Genomic DNA, 22,330 nt, shown 5'->3' with positions numbered 1-22,330 from the left:
ACTTTCTAAGAGGCCACAGTGAGAGATCTGCTCAGCAGCAGAACAATAAACAGAATCTAAGTGGGCTACACTCATACCTTGGACTTAAGTCGACAAATGATTCTTAGATACAAGATAAGAGAGAGGCATGCATACTCTCACAGGAGTAGAAAAAGCAAGCACAAACAGGAGTGGATGAAGCCATTTTTAGGCTGCTTCAAACAGCATCAACCTCTCTGGATTGGACACTTCATCGCTGAGGCCCCAGCGGCATCGATCACATCACTGAGTTGCCGCCAGTACAAAGCTTCTTTGAGCTTGAGCATTGTGTCCTGTCCATTTTGTTCTCTATGATTAGTCAGCAATCTGCTATCGTACAGGGCCCTGGCCTACTTCTGCACAGGAATTCGACCTATGACATCAGTCTGCTGCAAAGAGGCCAAAGTCTGTCCGGCATGGGCCTTATACAGTCCAGGTGGAACAGACTGAAGATTCAGCTTTTTGCATAAGGCTGCCTGAAAATGATAAGAACCATCTCCCCACTTTCTTTGTCTCTTTCATCAACACACATCAATGAAACACATGAAGGCAAAACATTTGATTTTACATTAAAGAATGTGATGACAAAAGATGATGAATAAAAGATGTGACTGAGTAGAACAGAAACAGATGAAAGGTAAGAAACACTGAAATATTTTGTTGTGGGTTTTTTTTTGGTCCAATTTAACCATTACTGAGGCATTGGAAGTTCAAAACCACAACCATAAATTTTAAGTGTTTACCAAATTGTTTTAGTTTCTTAGCCTTAACCAAACCTTCAACCACCTGAATCTCACATTAACCTTAACTGTTCAGAAACCATGAATGTGATGAATACAAGATGCCAGATCTGTGCTGTCACATAATCTAATTTGGGGAAATATGCGCAACACATAATTTGCATTTCCGACTTTTAGCCCATTTCCCCAAATTTTACGAGATCTTGATGGTGTGCTCACACAAAAAAGTTCCCCCACACACACCGAAAGATGAAAAAAACATGGATGGAGGAGGGGTGAGAGAGAAAGAAAACAGAAAACGTGAGAACAGAAATGGAGAAGAAAGACTAATTAATCCTCCCTTCAGTGGTATTCTCAAGACGATTGATTCAAGCATGCACCCCCCTCTCCAAACCTGCCTGCTTTATTCTGTGAGGTGGTTTGATGTCTCGCTCTTTCTTATCAATAGCACCTTTGCATCAATTATCCTACAAAAACATCCTTCAGGGAGAAGGGGATGAGGAAGAACAGAGAGGAGGGGTGGAGTGGGTTCGCTAAGGGAGTGTGGGAGACAGCCTCCTTGTAGCACATTCCAGGCTTTTGTCATCTCTGGGAATTTGTTTCCTGTCGTCTTAAGCCAATAGATAATATGTTATCAGGGTTGAGAGACCCCCCCCATGATTTGAGAGGAAAATATATATGAGGAAAAAATACCTTTTAAGTGAGATGTCTTCTTTTTGTGACAAATGTTGTTGGTTTATGTCCGTAGCAGTAAGCATTAAAAAGAATGGGGAGACTCAGTTGGTGGGGTCAAGATCTAAAGCATGGGAGACCAGAAAGGAGGAAAGACCAAGCAGTTCTTTGAGACACCCCCTAAAATAATTATCAAGTCAAGAGGCTGCCAGGTTCTTTCTCGAAGTGACATAAAGAATGTTTACAGATTTCTCTTCATAATGGATGTTTTGGGGTATTATTTCATAGCTATTAGGTCTAATTTATGAGGCACTCCACACACAAGCTTTTGGTTTTACAATGCTGTGTTTCCCAGTCTCTGCAAAGAGATGTGTGGACCCTCTAGACGGGCAGCCTGGGGCCAGTAAACCTCTCTCTGTACAGGCAACCGCAACCATTCTCTCTGAATTACATCACCTTTCCAGGTCCCAACTGTGAAACCAATGCTCAGCTGTTGCTGGATTCCCTTTCTTACTTTTCTTTCTGTTTCCAACTTTCTGGAGCTTTTACAATCAGTAGTGAGAAATCTCATCTTTTCTCTGACTTCTGTAACACCCAAGGTAACTTCCTTATCCAAGAAACTACCAAGAAACTTCTAACTTTTCCTTTGTTAATTTATATATGTGATCATTTTCTACAGTGCAATGCAGTGCTCTCACTGTAATTTTTAAAAATGTCTATCATCGTTTTCATCGTTCCCCATCTTCTAGACAAACTTGGAAGGAAGTGACTGTGGGTTAGTGGTATGCCTGTAGAGTAAATAGTGGCCAGGAGAAGCCTGGACCAAGCTTATCAAGTCTGTCTGATTGACCCTCCACTCCCTCTTTGTTTAGACGCCCCGACAGGCGGGTCACCACTCTACATCCTTCTCCGCCTCAGTTCCATTATTCCCACAATTTCATGTTGTAAAAGTGAAAGGCCATGTTTTGCTTCTTTACTTGAAGGGTAAACAAGTTGCCGGAGGTACTTTTGGGGAAACCAAACACTTCAATAAAGGGACTCCGGCGTCCACCTGAGACATTGCAAGTTTTGAAGCTCAGACAGGCATTTCTGAGATGTGGCTCATTCAGTAGAAACAGTGGGAAAAGGTAAAGACGTGTCATGGGCCGTTGACAAATATTTACAGCCTGCTTGGACAACAGGAGGAATGCAGGGGACGTCTCTATCTGAGGGCACTTACCCCCCACCTTCGTCTTCCTCCTCTGTGTGTGGCACCACTGTGTTTTTCAGCTGTTCTCCAGGTCTGTCTGCCTGTCAGATTAAAAGTTCACTCTCCCAGTCTTCCTTAAATGCCACACGCTTTGTTCTGACTGAGAAGTGTGGTGCAGAATGTGTGTGATCTCTTGTCGGCCTCCTTCTCATCCATCTCTGCCAGAAACTGAGGGGGCATAGGGGGTAAAAGGGGTTCAGGAGGGGCCAAGGGGCAGGGTCACACAGGGGGAAAAGCAGGGTCGGAGGTTAAGCTAGGTTACCCCTTGCTTTTGCACTACACCAGAGCGGACCTGAGCAGAGGCCTTGCAGACACACACACAAACACACACTTCTCTGCCTACGAGTAATAAAGTCTTTCACTGACATTTCGCTCATGTCTGCAACACTGCTGTTATTCATGCAGAGTGTGGCTTGTTATTAAGTGCAGATGTGGGACTGTAATGAGCAGTCGCTCTGGCACTGACGTCTCTGTGATGAACAGCGGGCTACACTGTGGAGAAAGAGAGACAGAGATAGATGAAGATGAAGAAAGGGAAAATGCATGTGATGAATAAGATGAGACCATTGTTTCAGAACTCTGAGAAATGAGGAGTTTCAGTTTCTCTCACAGGTGCAAAATGTGTTGTCCTGAGCCACCTGCAGTTTTTCAGTGAAACTCTCCTCTGATGCCTGTTTTGAAGTGAGTCTTTTGCAGGACACCCTTGTAGCCTTAGGGTTCAGTATAAGGAAAACATTACAAACAGTTTGGATAAATGAGAGAGACAAAAACAAGACTGTAGAAAAAAAGAAAAAAGAATAAAAAAGAGCAATTAATCTTAATTAAACAGCTTTTTGTAATGATATATAATTTCTTTCTGATTTTCTGCACATCCGATTACCTTGTTTTAAATGTGCGGAGGTCTTATTAGAATCACTCTTGATCTTATCCAATCTGATGATATTAAATTATATGGTTCAAAGATCATTTATCAGGAGACATGCTCTATATTAACATCATTATAATATGTCAAATGTACATACTTTTATTGTATTAGGTATGTAAATATATATTCAAATTCTAAAGTTACTTAAAAAACTGAAATTCAGCAGATTTCACTGAAAGCATAAAAGATATAGCTGATCTATATTTTTTAAAGGAAGATCTTTTTCCTACAACTGCATTTTTAACTGTGAGATCAGCAATATTCAGTTCTTGTAGAAACTATTGAGTAACTACAAAGTGATCATTTAAACATGTTTTCACTTCCCCAGTCAGTGCCACACTGGTGCAAGCAATGAGGCTAAAGATAGTATAAATCATCCAGTGATTCATCATGTGAGAGAAGAAAGTTTTGCAAGAATCAAATCCTGTTGTGTTTTTGTACAACTATAGTTGCAGTAAAAGTGCCACAACATGTGAGAATGTGACTCTAAAAGACAGAGGCAAATCAGTGCATGTCTGGACGAAAGCAGTTTGGGGTATAAATCCTGGTCCCACGTGCTGCTTGCCAAACAGAAGGTGAGCACAGACCAGGGTTCAGCACAAATATCTTATCTGAGTTTGTTCCACTTCTAAAGTCCAACCGACCGTTTGGGAAAATGTGAACAATACTATCTGTGGTGCCATGACACATGCTCATAAAACCACACACATCTCACTTGGTTAAGGAAAGTTCCTGTCATTCATATAAATGCTAATTAATCACACAACAGCAACAGCAGCAACAACAACAATAATAATAATAATAATAATATTTTTAGATTGTCAGAGTTGAAGCCAGAACACTGTAAAGTGACATCTTTTAACTTTTGAAGTAGTTGCCCATTTTGATATTAGTGATAAAGATAAGAAGAAAGAAGGAGGCTCCAGCAGCAGAACATCCAATAACAAGCTGTGCGATTGCCTGAGCCTCTGTCCATGGTCCTGAACAACACATCTACACCCTATAGATCTGGAGCAAGTAGAATAGACTGACCAGACACTGTTAACAGATGGCCTAAACCGAGGAGGAGGGCATAAAAACTCAAGCTTTCTTTCCCTTTTTTTCCAGGATAAATGTAGGCGAATTGGCCACTTTGGATGCATTTTTGAAACCTCACTAAAAAAGTTGTCTTGAACATGCAGTTAATGCTGACTTCCAAACAGATATGAAAATGAGAGTAATACTTGCTGAAACATCACTGCTGTATGAGTTCAAAGCACAAAGAAATGCAGATTCTCTTCAAATCTCATGAAAAATGTAAGAACTATTTAAACTTTAAAAGTTAAAAGTAGAAGTAAACAGATCTAACTAATAGGAGGCATCCAATCCTTCTCTGTCCTTTTCCTTTGACTAAGCACAATGTCCTCCTTTGTTTTCATTGTCTCTTCCTCTCTCCTGAGATGTCAAAGGAATAAGTGTGCCGGTAAGAATAGAGCACTCATCTCAAATGGCATCCACTCACATAATGCATGAGGAGACATCCTCAGTAAACTCTGCAACAGGAAGTGTTTGAATCTACAAAACATCCTGCCTTCTGAAAGTTAAATGACATGTTGTAAATATGGTGCCTGGTGAGACAGTTTGTGTGTGTGTTACTAATACAAATTCAAGCCACTGGCTTACAGGATGTGCTGCAGTCCAGATTTAGACTAAATATGTTAATTAGACGGATTTTTTTCAGACAGTTTTTACAGGGTGACTCCCTACCAATGTGCGTATTTTTATTTCCTAGCTTACAGTATTATGTTTAATCCAACAGTATTTAAATACGATTGACTTTACAGGGAAATTTCCATCTATTTATACTGGAAAACTAAAAATGATCTAATATTTAAACATTGACAGACATTTCAAGAGTCTTGACTGATAAAAATCAATGAAGAGCTTAATATGACTTCCTTCTATTGTTAGTCATTTCAGCTGTTAGAAACTCAAAAAAGTTGCAAAGGTGTAAAAGGGGACCTGAAAATATTTTTCAGGATATGACTGAATTATAATCCTTATAATTCAAAGACAAAATCCGGGATAAAAACAGCACAGTTGTAACAGCCAAAGGCAAAAAAGAAACAAAACATAGCAAAATAGCTTACAGTGCAACAGTGAACGTGTCAATGAGCTAGATCTAAAATAGATTAAACTTTAATTACAGCTGTGTATTGTTACATTTCTGTAATGGGCAGTGTTGGGATATTACTTTTTGGGGTAACAATGTAAAGTAGTGCATTACACTTAAAATATCTGTAACGAAATGACTTTACTGGCCTACAGTAAAGCGTTTTTCTGAGTTACTCGAGCCGTGTTTGCCTGTGTGTAAAGTTCTGATCTGTTTTAAGTAGTACGCGCATGCTGCAGCCTGTGTGTGTGCTTGCCTGGGCATGTTGCTATAGAGATTGATTTGCGTGACATAGCTGATTGTTCGCCAACCAAGGAAAAAGAAAAATTAAGCTGGAGATGGAGACAGGGATTTTTGGTCAGTGATGATATTCACATTATTTTCAGTTCAGTCCATTTTTTAGTCCAAACTTGTGGCGAAAAATCCTGCTCGCCGGTCAGTGGAAGGAGTCCTTCAGTAGCCGACCCTCCTAAACAAGCAGCCAACCCGCCTAAACAAGCAGCTGACCCGCCTAAACAAGCTGAGCTCAGCAGCCAGTAAGACAGAAATTAACAAGCTAGTTGCAGGTTCATTGTAGGAGACATGCTCCCCTTGTCGACTTCTGAATCGCCCAGGTTTGGAAAAATACTAGATAAAATGATGATGAGAGTGTGTGGCCATTTCTTCCCACAGGCAGGGAAGTTGTTCTTGTGGTTTTAAAGCCATTTTGTTTACAATAAACAGTAAATACTATGCAGACAAGCAGTGATGATTCGGCTATGATGTTTGTCCATGTCTACACGGTGAATTAAGAAATGGTAAAGTAATAAGTAGTGGCGTTACTTTTCAAATGCCGTAACAAGTAAAGTAATTTCATTACAATTTACAGAAGTAATGAGTAACTAGTAACTAATTACTTTTGAGTAACTACCACAACACTAGTAATGGGTTATTTTGGTTATTCTGTTTGCATGGCATCTAAGGCAACTTCATTTTATCGGTTGCATCTCTGCCATTCAACAAAGAACAGTAATAAATAAATTTTAAAAAATCCAATTTTCCTGTAAACAGGATTATTTTTAAATATATGAGTTTCATTCATTCATTCATTCATTCATTCATTCATTCATTCATTCATTCATTTTCGATACCGCTTATTCAAATGCAGGATCACAGGGGAACTGGAGTCTATCCCAGCAATTAACAGGTGAGCAGCAGGTACACCCCGGACAGGCCGCCAGTCTCTCACAGGGTCAACACAGAGAAACCACACACACTCATTCAAGGAATAAAAAAGAGCAACCAAAATGACCTAAGGTTAGGCTGAGTTAGGCTGAGTTAGGTCGGGTTAGAGATGAGTTTCATTTGATAAAGAAAAAAAAATCCAGGTAATTAAATAAAATATAGAAACAACAATAAAAAAAACAAACAAAACAAAAACAAAACAAACAAACAAACAAACAAACAAAAAAAAAACGTTAAAAATATATAAGAATCAGGGGAATTGCAGTACCACCCAGTACTGTCTGATCTTTGGAAGGGGTAGTGGCCTACCTGGCTAATTTTATTATTTCATCCATTGTGTTCTAGATGGCTAGCTCTTTCTGCTGAGATTATACATATGTTTTTAAATATATACAGAATTTCAGAGGCTTTAAAAGTTTCTCATCTCTTGTGAGACTGACTCACTGTTCACCCATCGCTGTTTGTTTGTTTGTAACCAACTGGCCAGTGGGTGTTGTTTTAATGGATTTTAATCAGCTGTCTGGAAGCACAGGTCAGGTTTAGGTTTACAGCGTAAGCATCCGTGGTGATTAATCCTTGTAAGAAGTGAACCGCTTCTGTGAAAGTGAAAACCCAGAGTTGAATCTGAATTTACTTCACTGAGCAGCTAATCAACCATACAGACCCGTGGTCTCGCTCCCCGCTCAAAACAAAGATTTCTTGGCACTCTTAGGCATCACACTAAAGCAGCTTTTTAACCTTTTACAGTTCACTCTAAGAGAAAAACTAATTAAAAATGTTTCTTTGGACAATAAAAATAAGAATAAATGTTTTTTAACAAATGATTGAGATTACAGTTATTAATACAGTAACAACAGTTAAATGGTCTGAATTTGAAACAGTAATGAGATAACAAACACTTGCTTTTGACATTACATAGCCAAAACCAAGTGGTAATAATGGCTCCAGCAGGTTTTATTTCCACAAACCTTCATAAAAATTCATGATAGTCGCTGAAATATGTGTTCTTCCAAAAGGTAGAGCAGGTTTTTAAAGGGTTAAGGCCATTTTTCATTTGTTAAAATGAATATTTCCCAAACATAATCAGGTAGTTTATGTGCCTAAACAAAACCAAATCTATGTCTCCAACATGAAGGAAATCAAATTAGAGTCTTCAGGGAGAACCAATGAGGCAAGGACATTATTTTATGCTGTGGGGATGTTATAGGGTTTTATAATCCATTACTTCAGAGTATTTTGCGGCTTTAGATTTCAACTGAAAAAGCATGACACATGGAGAAAACACTGCTATAAAACTCAGATTTTGTCTGACCTTAAACAGTTCTGGCAGACAGCCGCTACACACTCATATGAATTACACAAGAACAACCTCACACTTCCTCTAAGCCTGACCATTTAGGACCTCCATGAACTTAGCTGATTTTTGTGATCCTTCAACTATAAAGTAATGGGGATAAAAGTTCTCAGCATTGACCCTTCCAGAATTATAAGCGCCAACTTGCTGTGGCCTGTCACTGATTAACCAGAGCGTTGATAAGATCTGTTGGCTGAGCTGATAAGTCAAACATAAGAGGAGATCATTGACACTCGAACCTCATTATGAAACACCAATACTTCTGCAGCAACCTGTCTTTCGCAGAAGTGGAAGATTGATTGACTGTCTCTGTTTGAGATGTTCTGTCTGATGAGTGCTCTTTTCCTCCAACCTTTTAACCTTGTCATCCGTATGCAAAATTAACCTCAGGCATTTAATTCAGATTACACTGAATCATTTAAGAAATAGAGAGCATACTGCTGAGTTTTCTGCCCAGAAGCATTACTTGGCAAAATTAAAACAATGCACTTAAATTAATTTTTATTTTAGATTTTAAATAATTTATTTGAAAAATATTTGGCGTACTGCATAAATGTTCAGACTTTCTTTCATTAACATCCAGATTGGATGTAGTGTAATTCACAGCTTGGTTTTAAAACTATAAGCATCATCGAAGTGGCACCTGATTTGCTACTTAAGATTCTTATTTGTAATAATAATAGAAAACTTATCAATAAGTTTTAGGGTTTCACATTTTTTTAGAATCTGTCTTAAAACATCAGCAGAAAACTTTTTATTTGGTTTATCAGCTGTCTAAACGAGTTGTCCTTATTTTATGCAAAAATCCACCCAATGCCGTTTTTTGCTGAAACAACAGTCTGAACGAGTAAAAAGAAATTTGCATTTTAGATCTTCTGTTTTGAAGAAAGAAACATAAAACTTTGGACAGATTTCATGAATGACAAGCAGTGTGGACAGGACAAAGGTCACCATTCATTCAGAGCTCGGTGTCCTTCCTCTGGAGCACATGGGGTGAAATGACACCCAAAAACAACAAAAGAAGCAGTTACAAAGAGTGACATGATTTAACATCGAATTCATACACTGTTTCATGAAAGCAGGCTGGAATTAATAAAGAAATGTGTAATTTTAGCACATGTTCAGAATAAATGCTCAAGCTTGAGACAATGTAAACCTAAACTAATATCCCTGGATGTAAAAAAAATCTGCTACAAAGAATAAAACTATTACACAAAATTATTCACGAAAATTAAATTAAATTTAGACTCATACCCTCTGTTTAACTTTTCTATTGGCTGTGTGTTTAATCATCTGACTTGCAGAATGGCTGGGTGGATCGATCCAGATGTTGATAGTATCGGTATCAAAATCTAGTTTCAGTATCGTTCAGTGAGATGAGATCGATATTTTTCTTGCAGATGAAAAGCCAGAGAATGTAAATAAGAGCAGGCCACTAGTAGGTTTTGCTTTTGATTTGCTTATTTTCAATGTTGACATTATTTTTCCTTAAACAGTTGTGTGATAAATGGGAAAACAGTGATTTTACGACTTTGTTACATTGTAGATGTGTTTATTTTATATTATTTACAAAGAAGCTTGAGTTAAAATTTCCCAATTCTGGGAAATTTGAATTCCGTAAGGTAATAAAAAGTGTTTTATTTAAAAAAAATCTATGCACTGCGTTTAAATATTTTATTAATGCTGATCCATAACTAAAGGCAAAATCATTAAATGACTGTGAAATTTCAAGCAAAGAGTATTGGTATTGTATAGATTCCTGGATTTACTTGGTATTGGATTGATACCAAAATACCAGACCTAACAGTTCATGGAAAACCTTTCCAGGTCCACATATATTCTTCTGAAACTGACAACAGGAGTCTGGATCTTATTCCTGGAATACAGGTGTAATAAATTCAGATACCATGAAGCTGTGTGTGGAGCTTATGATTAAAATCGAAGCTACTAAAAAATTGAAAGACCAAACACCACCATGAGTAGAAAGCAGGAATTAAAATTCCTGGAAACCATGACACTGACATCCAACCCCTCCCAACTGCTCTCACTGCTCTTCACCATCCCTGCCAGGGGCACGGACCTTGATCTTCACTTGATTTCTCAAAGCCTTTCATTCATGAATTCAAGTCCATTGAAAATGAAAACCTTTAGAAAACAGTTTGGACACTTAAACAAAAAATAAGCAAAAATGATCTAAAGACGTTCCCCAGACATCATAATAAAAGCGTAACAAATTTACTCATTCAAACAGATGAAGCTACTGTACATGAAATGTTGTAATAAATCTGTTTACTGGTTATGAAATGTAAATAAAGTGGAGTGAAATGGTCAACAATGTAATTAATGCAACTAGTAATTAACATTTGCTGCTTCTTTACAACTAACAATAAACACTTATATATTACGATGACATTTGTCCTTATTTCTCAGTGGAGAGAAACATTCCCTTTGCACTGCCCTTTTTCACCCTGGCTTTTCTCTCTGTAGCACACTATCACACACTTTGATGCAGACAAAGTCATGTACGTGCACAGCTGCACAATAACGCCTACATCCCTGCACTACATGACATGGAACACTCACATACAGGCACAAGCACAAAACTCATGCAAACACATCTCAACTGCAGACAATTTCATGTGAATTATATTTCCAAGCAGGGAGCAAAAACCTTTGCTTAGTGAAGGATGCCCTTGAGCTGATAACTCTGTTTGGTTTGTTAGAATTTGGACTTTAGGTTCAGAGACGCCCTAGGGGAGGAAAAAAAATCACGTGGATGAACAAACCAACTTCATCTCATCATGATGTCATTGTACTGGCATTGTTCTCTTAGATAAAATTAGTTCAATCAAGTGAATCTGAGGTCACAGTGACTCAACGAGAAATAAATTTCAGCTGGAATGAAAAACCAATGATCATCTGTTGTTTTGTCTTATTTACAGGCTTTCAATGCCCTCATTCTTTTATGGAGTGTATTACAGCAATATTTAGAGATGAAGTCATCCTTTTCCATTTATACTCAGGGATATTTGTTCAGTGAAAGGATCATGATATCATAATGTCATGCAGGATATGACCTCAAACAGCTCAAATGACATAATTGCTCTCACCTGCTCGATGCCCAGACATTCCTGAGTCTGGTTGCTGTCGAGTCAGAGATAATCATCATCACCGTACAAAAACATACTCCACTAGTGGGTTTCATCAAACTGTGAAAAGTGACAGCATTTCCTACCACCTTCTCAACATGACTGCCAGAGGATTTCCATGCAGACTAGGTCTTCCTTGGCTGCTGCTGGGAATTTTGCCTGGGTCGTAGTGACATGAAATGTCTCTGGAGTATTACAAGTAACAGCAGTAAAAAGGGAAGCTTGTTTAGTAGTAACAGCAGCAACCCTACAGGCCTCAAGTTTAACTGCTATGAAAGTGTTTTCTGTCAGAAAAAAACAACAAACTTATGAATGAAATTTTGTAATGTGTGCTGACTTGTCTCATTGGTTTGACAGGCTTCAGAAGTATGCTGCCATCTGCAGCTGTCTGGTTCGCAGTGTTCATTTGCAAAGTGGACATGCAGATGTTTGATATTAAACTCTTGAAATCGTGCAATCATGGTTCTCTATGCTGAAAAAGATGTGCTTGTTTTATTGATTTGATCTGTACTGCAGAGAAGCACAATAAACTTTAACAGTCTGGCAATAAAAGCAAACTGTACTCTTATTATTATGCCAGTTACAATATCTGGTCATGTTCAGTTATACTAGCAAGTATTCATGTTTGTTTTATTTTTGTCTATTACACAAAGTTTTACTTTGTTCAATTAAACTTGCAGCACAAAAGAAATTTGCAAAAAAATTTGCAAAACAATAACTGACTTTTTCTTTACATTAAGTCAAAGGAACCTTCCAGTTGGGATCGCGATTAATCCTTAAAACTCAAGCCATTTTTCAAAGTCTAAACGCTTGTAGAAGTTCAACCCTAACAAGCACAGTCAACATCTAGACATTTGTTCTGGACAGCCTCAGTTGTCAGATTATGAGGTCGAAATGATGTCTGATTAATGTATCAATAGATATACACTACCGTTCAAAAGTTTGGGGTCACTTCCCTATTGAATCCCATGGCAAAGTGACCCCAAACTTTTGAACGGTAGTGTAGCACGATAAAGGTCAACCAAAAAAATTTATTACTCACAGAACTTTGTAGAAACAACACACAGATCAACAGTGATCAAGCCTTTTCTCATCATTCTCTTAAGTCTTGGCTTTCAGGAGAAAAAATATTGCATTGAACTTTACATATTATACTTTTTTCTCATTTCCAATTATTTCTACTACTATTTACCTGCTATCCTCACAAAACCAACTCCAACTCAGTTGCTTTTTGGCACCACCGTGCATCAAAAATGTCTTTTTGGCTTTATTCCAGCCATAGGGGAGCATTATTTTTCTTCTTTTCAGACACACATAGAACCTTTTTGCTTACTTTTTGATCTTTGGCTGTTCCTGATTGAACATTACCATAAATTTAAGCTCTCTGATTGGTGGAAAGTTTGACAGGAAGTGGCTTCATTGTCATTTCCTGGTCTAAATAGAGGTCTCTTAGCAACATAGTAGTGATATTTTTTCTTTTATGATGAAAATGTGATAAATAATGGTGTTATCATGGATCCTTTATTGTGGATTTACCATATAGAGTTTCTGAGTAAACCCTACATTTTGTGGCTGGATTAAAAACCTCCTCAACAGGATATAAATGCCTAGAAAAAGTCTGTAGATTACCTAAAGCTACTGATCACAACTTTGCCCACAGAGTTACACACCATGAGAAATTGTTGACAATATAAGCGATAGTGTCTGGGAGCACTGGAGAGCTGCGGGTTAAGTTAAATTATGGAAGTTAGATTGGTGGCCATCCCCTGCCAAAGATGCGGCCATGCTGTCTGCATGCTGGGGTAGAATAAGTCAGTCTGGAGAATGATAAACTAGCAGTAGTGTATCCAATCCCAGCAATTTCTATGTAAAAGTTGCATAACTGTAGGGTGAAAAGTGAAGCAAGTGATGTTCAACTTTCTATTACCAAGGCTGCATACAAGTACAAGAGTGGGAACTGAACTGCCGACCTTCCGGTCAGTGGACGACCCGCTCTACCACCTGAGTCACTGCTGTCCCAACATTCCTTCCAACATCATCTGTACCTCATTTCTCACTTTAATAATAAAGTTCTTTTTCTCCTTACTATTCCACCACAGAGACCCAAGCTCAGAAAGTTCTGGTATTTAAGAAAGATGTATGTTAATGATCAAGGCAGAACAGGCAGCTGTGTATTTGTCAGATACACTGCTAGCCCAGATTCACTCTAAAAATCCTGAAATGAAAATAATAATAATAAAAACATTATTTAACAGTTTAATTTCATGGCAATACAAAAAGGTTTCTAAACAAGATTTAAGCACCTACTTTCTAACACATATAAGATGCTTCTATGCAAATCTTTGAATTTGGTTTGGACTTTACGCAACCTTTGAGTCATACTGAGTACTGGAATTTCCCAAAAATGAAAGTGGCTTCAGTATCTCAAGGGTATTGATCAAACAAAAGCAAACAGTGGTCATATTAACAAGAGATGTGCAATTCATGCTTTTCACAAAGCATGATTATTTTGCAATCACCTTCTTTATCAATGTTAGCCTATGTAACACAAAATGTGTGAGTATAATCATAAAATGTTTTTATACGTCAGTGAAACATGTGATTCGAATGCTTTGTTGCTGTAGACTTGTGATATGCTAGCCTTACCTAGCAGAGTTTACGCTCAACCCCATTTTCATAATTTCTTTTAAGGAAATAAACACAGAACTATTTGAAGACTGTGTTTTATATTATTTTATTGGTATGCCTTTAGTATCTAAGCGTACAACACCAATCATTTTGTACCACAGCCTGACAAAAGTGAAAAATTCTTCAGTTGTTGTTTCATAGTGGTTAGCTAACAGTTCGATTTACTACAGTCACCTTGTGGCAATAGTGACATATTACTACCACATGCTTTCTAAACAAAACTGCCTGAAATCAAAATGATAATCTGACATATCTGAATTATTGAAACTACTACAAGAAATTATTTAGTTCCTTGCCATTTAGCTCTTTAAAGCCAGACCCAGAAAAAAATGGGAATATTATTATTATTATTATAATTATTATATTATTATAAATTTTTTATTTTATTTATTTGGTTGTTGACAAACTTTAACAAACTTTAAAAAAAGATAAATAAATAAATATTATATATATATACATATATACTGTGTAAATATATATATATATATATATATATATATACATACATATATACCGTGTAAATATATATATATATATATATATATATATATATATATATATATTTATATATACACACACACACAGTTTATTACCACGTTTATTACCATGTGATATGTCAACATTATTGCTGTGCAAACGGTATCCACTAGGGGGCAGGAAACAAGCATCAGATTTTGTGCAACAGGGTTTTGAGCAAAGTTTTTACCATAAAGTGATGCAATAGCTTTCAGAAACTGTATGTATCAAATTTTTCAAGAATACTATTTTAATATACACTACAACAACACAAAATCACTGAACAGAACCGTTATCTAATGAAAAAATAAAATTAAATAAAACACAGATTACAAGTGTACTGGCATTAGTCCGTAGCCGAATGTGAATAGTAAATGTAATCAGTGTCCTGTTTGACCGCCTACAGTTGCATCAAATGTCAGCAGCTTGGAATGTCTCGTTTATAGGTCAAAGTAATGATTCACAGTAAACTCTGCCTCTCTCGTGAGTGGAAGAAACAAGTTGAGCTCTTCCAAGAACCAGTTTGAGGGCAAAACTAATTATCTTCTTAACAGAACACATAACAGAATGCCTCTAGAGTGAAAACTAGGACAAAAAGAAGAAAAACAAAAATCCTACAAAACCAACATGAGCTGGGACAGCACCTACAAACACGGCCTGAGTGGTCACGTATTCCTCATAGGAACTCCCTCAAAGTTCAAGTGTAGGTAACAAAAAAGCTGTCAAAAGAAGCCTCATTGCTCATGTTTCTGTAATTACTCTGCCCTTATGTGTTTTACAGATTTATCAGATAAGAACAGAAGCCACCCCCCCCCCCCCCCCCCCCCCCCCCCCCCCCTTACACACACACACACACACACTTAAAAAAAAAAAAAAGGAAAAAGCAAAACAGCTTTTACTTAGGTTTTTGCTGGAAAGTTCTTTCTCTTTCCTAATTCTCTTAAGGGGGTCTGTGTCATCATTTCGGTTGATGAAGACAATATTTCACACACACACACACACACACACACACAGAAATAATACAATCTCTCATCTCATCTCACATCTAATGGAACTAATAATTTAGTGAAATGTTGCGTTGAGAAAGAAAGTAATGAGAAGAATTTATTTTCTTTGAGTATTTGCTCTGATGCACAGTATGTCCAAGTAATGATTATATTCAGAGGATTATATTCTCTGTGCCCTTCTTATGATTATGCAATGGAAGATAATGTTATTAAGTGGATTGATTTATTTAAAAAAAAAGGAGACTTGTCCACAATGAATTTAGACACTACACAAAACCATTCGCTCCTGGTGGCGCTAACCATCGCCAAAAAGTCTATTCTCAAAAACTGGAAATCACCGAACTCCATAAATATTGCACACTGGAAAAACCTTATCACTGATTACATCTCACTGGAAAATGCAAACTCCTCTGTGAAAAATCTCAACCCTAACTGGCAATCATTCCTTAATTTTTTTATATAAATAATAATAATTTCTTATATTAAATAATAATCACTTATAACAAACTACCATCATAACCAATCAATTCAGGGAATTATCACCTTCACTCATACCATCAATTTCTTTCATTTTCTAATTCATTACAATTGTAACTATGTTTGTTCTCTTGTTACTCTACTTGTTGTTTAGTTTTGTTGTCGTTACTTTTATCGTTATTGCTACATCATAGTTTGTTACCCTTTTTATTTTTTTATTTTTTATTTATTTATGTATTTATTTATTCATTTATTTTTACTTTACTATTTTCTGTTTGTTTAGTCTTTTTTCTGTTATTATTATTATTTTCATTATTATTATTATTATTATTATTATTTTCTTCCCATAATATTCTGTTCAATAATTGAACCCAACTCTATTATGGCTGTCATTTAAGATGTATTTGTCTATTTAATTATTTATCTACTCATTTACTGCTCTAAAGACACACTATTTACTACTAATTCACTACTATTATTAATACAATTATAATTTGTTACATTTTTTTTTTTTTTTTTTTAATTTATTTAGACTTCCCTCTCCCCAGCCACATTCACCAGTTCATCCGGGGGGATCCAGAGGCATTGCCAGACCAGCTGCGAGTTTTAGTCCATCCAGCATGTTCGGTAGGACGTGTCCGAACACCTCACCAGGGAGCCTTCCAAGACTCATCCTGACCAGATGCCCGAGACACTTTGTCTGGCTCCTCTCAGTGCAGAGGACCTGCGACTCTACTCTCATCCTCCAGGATCACTGAACTTCTCATTCTATCCTTAAGGGAGAGCCTGGCCACCCTGCGGAGAAAACTCGTTTTGGCTGCTTGTATTCACAGTCTTGTTCCTTCAGTCACTATCCACAGCTCGTAACCACAGGTGAGGGCAGGAATGTAGATCGACCGGTAAATCCAGAGCTTTGCTTTTGGCTCTGCTCCCTCTTCACTACGACAGACCAATGCAGAGTCTGCATCACTGCAGACGCTGCACCAATCCGCTTATCAATCTCCTGCTCCATCCTTCCCTCACTTGTGAACAAGACCTTGATACGTGAACTCCTCCACTTGGGGCAGGACCTTATTGCTGACCTGGAGAAGGCACTCAACCCTTTTCCAGGACCACGGTCTCGGATTTGGAGGTGCTGATTCACATCCCAGTCGTTTCACACTCTGCTGTGAATCGCTTCAGTGAGAGCTGAAGATCACGGCCCGATGAAGCCAACAGAACCACACCAAGCCTGAGGCCATCAAACTGGATCCCCTCAACACCTCGGCTGCGCCTGTCCATAAAAGTTATGAACAGAATCGGTGACAAAGGGCAGCCTTGGCGGAGTCCAGCCCTCACCGGAAATTATTCTGATTTACTGCCGGCAATCCAGACCAAGCTCTGACACCGGTCATACAGGGATCGGACAGCTCGTACAAGAGGGTCCGGCACTCCATACTCCCAGAGTACCCCCCAAAGGAGTCCCCAAGGGACATGGTGAAACGCCTTCTCCAAGTCCACGAAGCACGTGTAGACTGGTTGCGGGAACTCCCATGCCCCCTCCAAGACCCTGAAGAGAGTCTAGAGCGACTAAAACCACACTGCTCCTCCTCAATCCGAGGTTTGATTATCCGATGGACCCTCCTCTCCAGCACCCCTGAATAGACCTTACCGGGGAGGCTGAGGAGTGTGATCCCCCTGTAGTTGGAACACACCCTCCGGTCCCCCTTTTTGAAGAGGGAAACCACCACCCCAGTCTGCCAGTCCAGGGGAACTGTCCCCAATGTCCATGCGATGCTGCAGAGGCGTGTCAGCCAAGACAGCCCTACAGCATCTAGAGCCTTAAGGAACTCACAACGTCCTGAGTCGAGGTCAGCAGCCCCCCATCCCCACTGTACACAGTGTTGATGGAGCTCTGCTTTCCCCTCCTGAACCGCTGAATGGTGGACCAGAATCTCCTCAAAGCCGTCCAGAAGTCATTCTCCATGGCTTCTCCAAACTCCTCCCAAGCCTGAGTTTTTGCCTTAGCGACCACCAAAGCTGCATTCTGCTTCGCTCGCCAATACCCATCAGCTACCTCTGGAGTCCCACAGGCCAAAAAGGCCCAATAGAAATCCTTCTTGAGCTTGATGGCATTCCTTACTGCTGATGTCCACCAACAAGTTCGGGGGTTACCGCCATGACAGGCACCGATGATCTTGAGGCCACAGTTGCAGCTGGCTGCCTCAAAAATAGAGGCATGCAACACAGCCCACTCAGACTCAATGTCCCCCACCTCACCTGGGACATGGTTGAAGCTCTGCTGGAGATGGGAGTTGAAACTTTTCTGACAGGGGACTCCACCAGACATTCCCAGCAGACCCCCACAACATGCTTATTTCTGCCAAGCCTGACCAGCATCCTCCACCACCATCTGAGCCAACTCACCAACTGGGGGGAGGGGACGCATCTAAAAGTTGCAGGATAGTAGATCTCAAGGACCGGACTTGGGCACCCCTGGTCTAGAGAGATCCTTGAAACTAGAGATAGCCAAGGCAAGGGCTGGCAGTTTATATGTATAGCACATTTCATGTACAGGACATTTCAAAGTGCTTTACATAAAACATTAAAATAATTATAGATATTAAGAAATAGTATAAGGCAGCAAGAATCACAATAAAATCATAAATTCCATTTAAATTATTAAAAGCAAGATAAGTTAAAAAGTTACAGTGCAGATTTCATGCATAGGTGGATGAGAAAAGAAATGTTTTTAACCTGGATTTAAAAGTGTCTACATTTGGTGAGAGTTTAATCTCCACCGGCACTTTTCCCCTCTTGTTTACAGCATAACGGCTAAATGCTGCTTGTCCATGTTTAGTCTGGACTCTGGTCTGGACTAGTTGACCAGAGTCTTTGGATCCAAGAGCTCTGCTAGGTTTATATTCTCTGAACATATCACAGATGTACTCTGGGCCTAAACTGTTCTGGGATGTAAATGATCAGAACTTTAAAATCCCGTTCTTAGTCTTGGCTAAAACTCCAGCAGCAATGTTTTGTATGAGCTGCAGATGTTTAATGCTCTTTTTAGGAAGTCCCGTTAAAAGACTATTAAAGTAATCCAGCCTACTGGAGATGGATGTATGGATGAGCTTCGTCCTGGTCTTTCTGGGAGACTAAACTTTTAATTCTGTTGATGGTAAAAAGCTTCTTACAGCTTTGATGTGGCTTCTGAAAGTCAGTTCTGACTCTATCAACACTCCAAGGTTAAGAACTTGGTCGGTGAATTTGAGAGCCCAAGTCTCCAAGTGTTTACCAATGCTGACCCTCTTCTCTTTGCTACTAAACAGAATAATCTCAGTTTTGACTTTATTTAATTGTAGAAAATATTGGACTGCAGTCATCTGGTGACAGAGACACAAAATTGTGTATCATCTGCAGAACTGTGATAATTAATGCTAAAGTTCTGTAATATTTGACCCAAAGGGAGCATACAAGTTAAACAGAAGAGGTCCAAGGACTGACCCTGGGGGACTTCACAAGTCATGGCCAATCGCTCGGATTCATAGCTGCCGATCTTAACAAAATAACTCCAGCCTTCTACATAGGACCTAAACCAGTTAAGAACCGTTCCAGAAAGTCCAACCCAGTTTTCCAGCCTGTGCAACAGGATTCTGTGATCTACAGTATCAAACGCAGCACTGAGATCCAGCAGAACCAGGACTGATACTTGATCAGAATCAGTATTCAACCTAACGTCATTTAACACTTTGACCAGAGCTGTTTCAGTGCTGTGATGAGGTTGGAAGCCGGACTGAAATTTATCAAAATTTCCAGTTTAATTTAAAAAGCGATTAAGCTGGTGAAATACAACTTTTTCAACAATCTTGGATATAAAAGAGGTTAGAGACATTATGCATTATGAGGCGTCTACAGTCCTATAGGAGTGGCTTAATGTAGTATAATAATATTTTTATTTATTTTAATTTTTGGCTAAAAACGTTGGCAATTTGGTTGCATTTCTCAATGGAAAGAGACTCTGGGCTTATCTGTTTAGGAGGATTTGTAAGTTCTTCAATCATAGCAAACAGAGTGTGAGAAATGTTGACATGTTTGTTAATAATTTCAGATAAATGCAGCTCTCTGGCTTTGCACAGCTCATTGTTATAGTTACGCAGGCTTTGTTTGTACATCTCATAGTGAATTTAAAGTTTATTTTTCCGCCATTTCCACTCAGTTTTTTGGCTTTCTCTTTTTAGGCTGGTGACCACAGTGGTGTGTCTCTATGGTGTTTTCTGTTTGCTCAAGTTGCTCTTGATTCTTATCGGTGCAACAGCATCCATTACATTCAAGATTTTCAGATTGAAATGATCCAGGAGTCCATCAACTGACTCTGCACTGGTTGTTGGTAACATAACTATGGCCTCCACAAACTTAGCACTTGTTCTTTCATTAATGTTCCTCTTCCTAACCGAGGAGTAGGTTGTTTGGACATTCTGAGTGATCAGTAAATCCAACAAAATACAAAAATGGTCAGACAAGGCCAAGTCAGTGACCGCAACAGAAGAAATATCAACACCCTCTGAAACAACCAGGTCCAGAATGTGACCTCGAATGTGAGTTGGTTCTTTTACATGTTGCCACAAACCAAACGTGTCCAATATGGAAGAAAATTACTTGACATTACCATCCATCGTGTTATCTATGTGAATGTTAAAATCCCCAATTAAGATGAAATGGTTAAAATCAGTAGAGATAACCGACAATAATTCAGAAAATTCATCAAAAAATTTGCACAATGTCCTGGATGTCTGTAGATGATTAAAAATAGGATTTTAGAAACAGCCTTCAAAATAAAACTAAGATATTCAAAAGAAGTAAAATCACCGAATGAAATCTCTTTGCACTGGAATGAATTTTTAAATAAGGCAGCTTCTCCTCCCCCTTTCCTCCCGTTTCAACATTTATTCATAAAACTAAAATGAGGGGGTGCTGTTTCATTAAGAACTGTAGCACTTGTGTCTTCTGTTAACCATGTTTCTGTCAGAAAAAGAAAATATAAACTATGAGAAATGATGAAGTCATTAACAGTGGCTTGTTGGACAGAGATCTAATATTAAGTACAGCAACTTTATGATGTTTACACTGGTCTCTGTTGTATTCTAAGTTATACAAGGTACAGTTAACAGATTAGATCGATTCACCCCACAAGTTGACTGGGTTTGATTCCTTATTTTACTAACTAACACAGGAATCCTACTGGGTCCAGGCTTGATCTCAGAACAGCTGTCAGTAGTAGCAAAACTACAGCAAGGGCCCTGAACGCATCATGGCATGTTATCTTTGTTGTGAATTCTGCTGCTGCTCTGGGAGCCTCCTGCACATCCTCCCGTGCCCTGCTCTGCCAGAACAGATGATCTAAGAGGAGGATGAGGAGAGGGAGGAGGGGGAGCCCTGTATTTTTTGGTAGATGGTGGTCGCTGGGGTCCAGATCAGAATAGTGACATTCTTTGAAGATTTTGGGTGATGTGGAGAAGAGGGTCTGGTGAGAGGGGGAGAGCTGGGGGTTGATCGGCCTCTCTGCTGTGTCCTTCGCTCTTATCTGTACACTCATGTTTGGGTTTGCCGTCCCAACACCATGACGCAAGTGTGCACCAAGTAATCTGCATCCAATTAGATTTGGATGCACACCGTCAGGTCTGAGTTGCTTCTTACAGTTCCAAAAGATACCAAAGTTATCAATGAACCTTATCCCATGAGCTATACATACGTTTGACCCCTGTGTTCAGGCCAAGAAATCTACTAAAAAGTTCAGTTCCTTTGGATCCTAAAATGTAAACACGGTGAGAAAAGTCTTTCTTCAGGATCTCGGAGCCAGTTTTTCCCCTCAAAATATCAAAAGCACAAGATCTGGATGTGAAGACAGAATTGTCAGCAAGATCTGTATCAGTTCCCTGACTGATGTATCAGAAAATGTTAGATTTTCCATCTTTGCCATCCTGTGTTATAAAGTCCCCAATCAGAACTGTGTCTCTTTTTGTGTGGAGGCATCGACAGCTTCTCTAGTCCGCCTGTTTGTGGAATTTTGGCTTCTCCTTCTGGTTTGGTTAGTAGCAGTTGGCTAAATTTTAGGGCAAGTTTTTATTGATCCTTGCATTACATTTATCATCATTCATTTTATTAGGGGTCAATATCTCATGT

The sequence above is a fragment of the Melanotaenia boesemani genome, chromosome 10 (assembly GCF_017639745.1).
Source record: "Melanotaenia boesemani isolate fMelBoe1 chromosome 10, fMelBoe1.pri, whole genome shotgun sequence".
Taxonomy (NCBI): Eukaryota; Metazoa; Chordata; class Actinopteri; order Atheriniformes; family Melanotaeniidae; genus Melanotaenia; species Melanotaenia boesemani.
The sequence above is the reverse complement of the archived record's forward strand: the minus strand, read 5'-3'. Positions refer to the sequence as shown.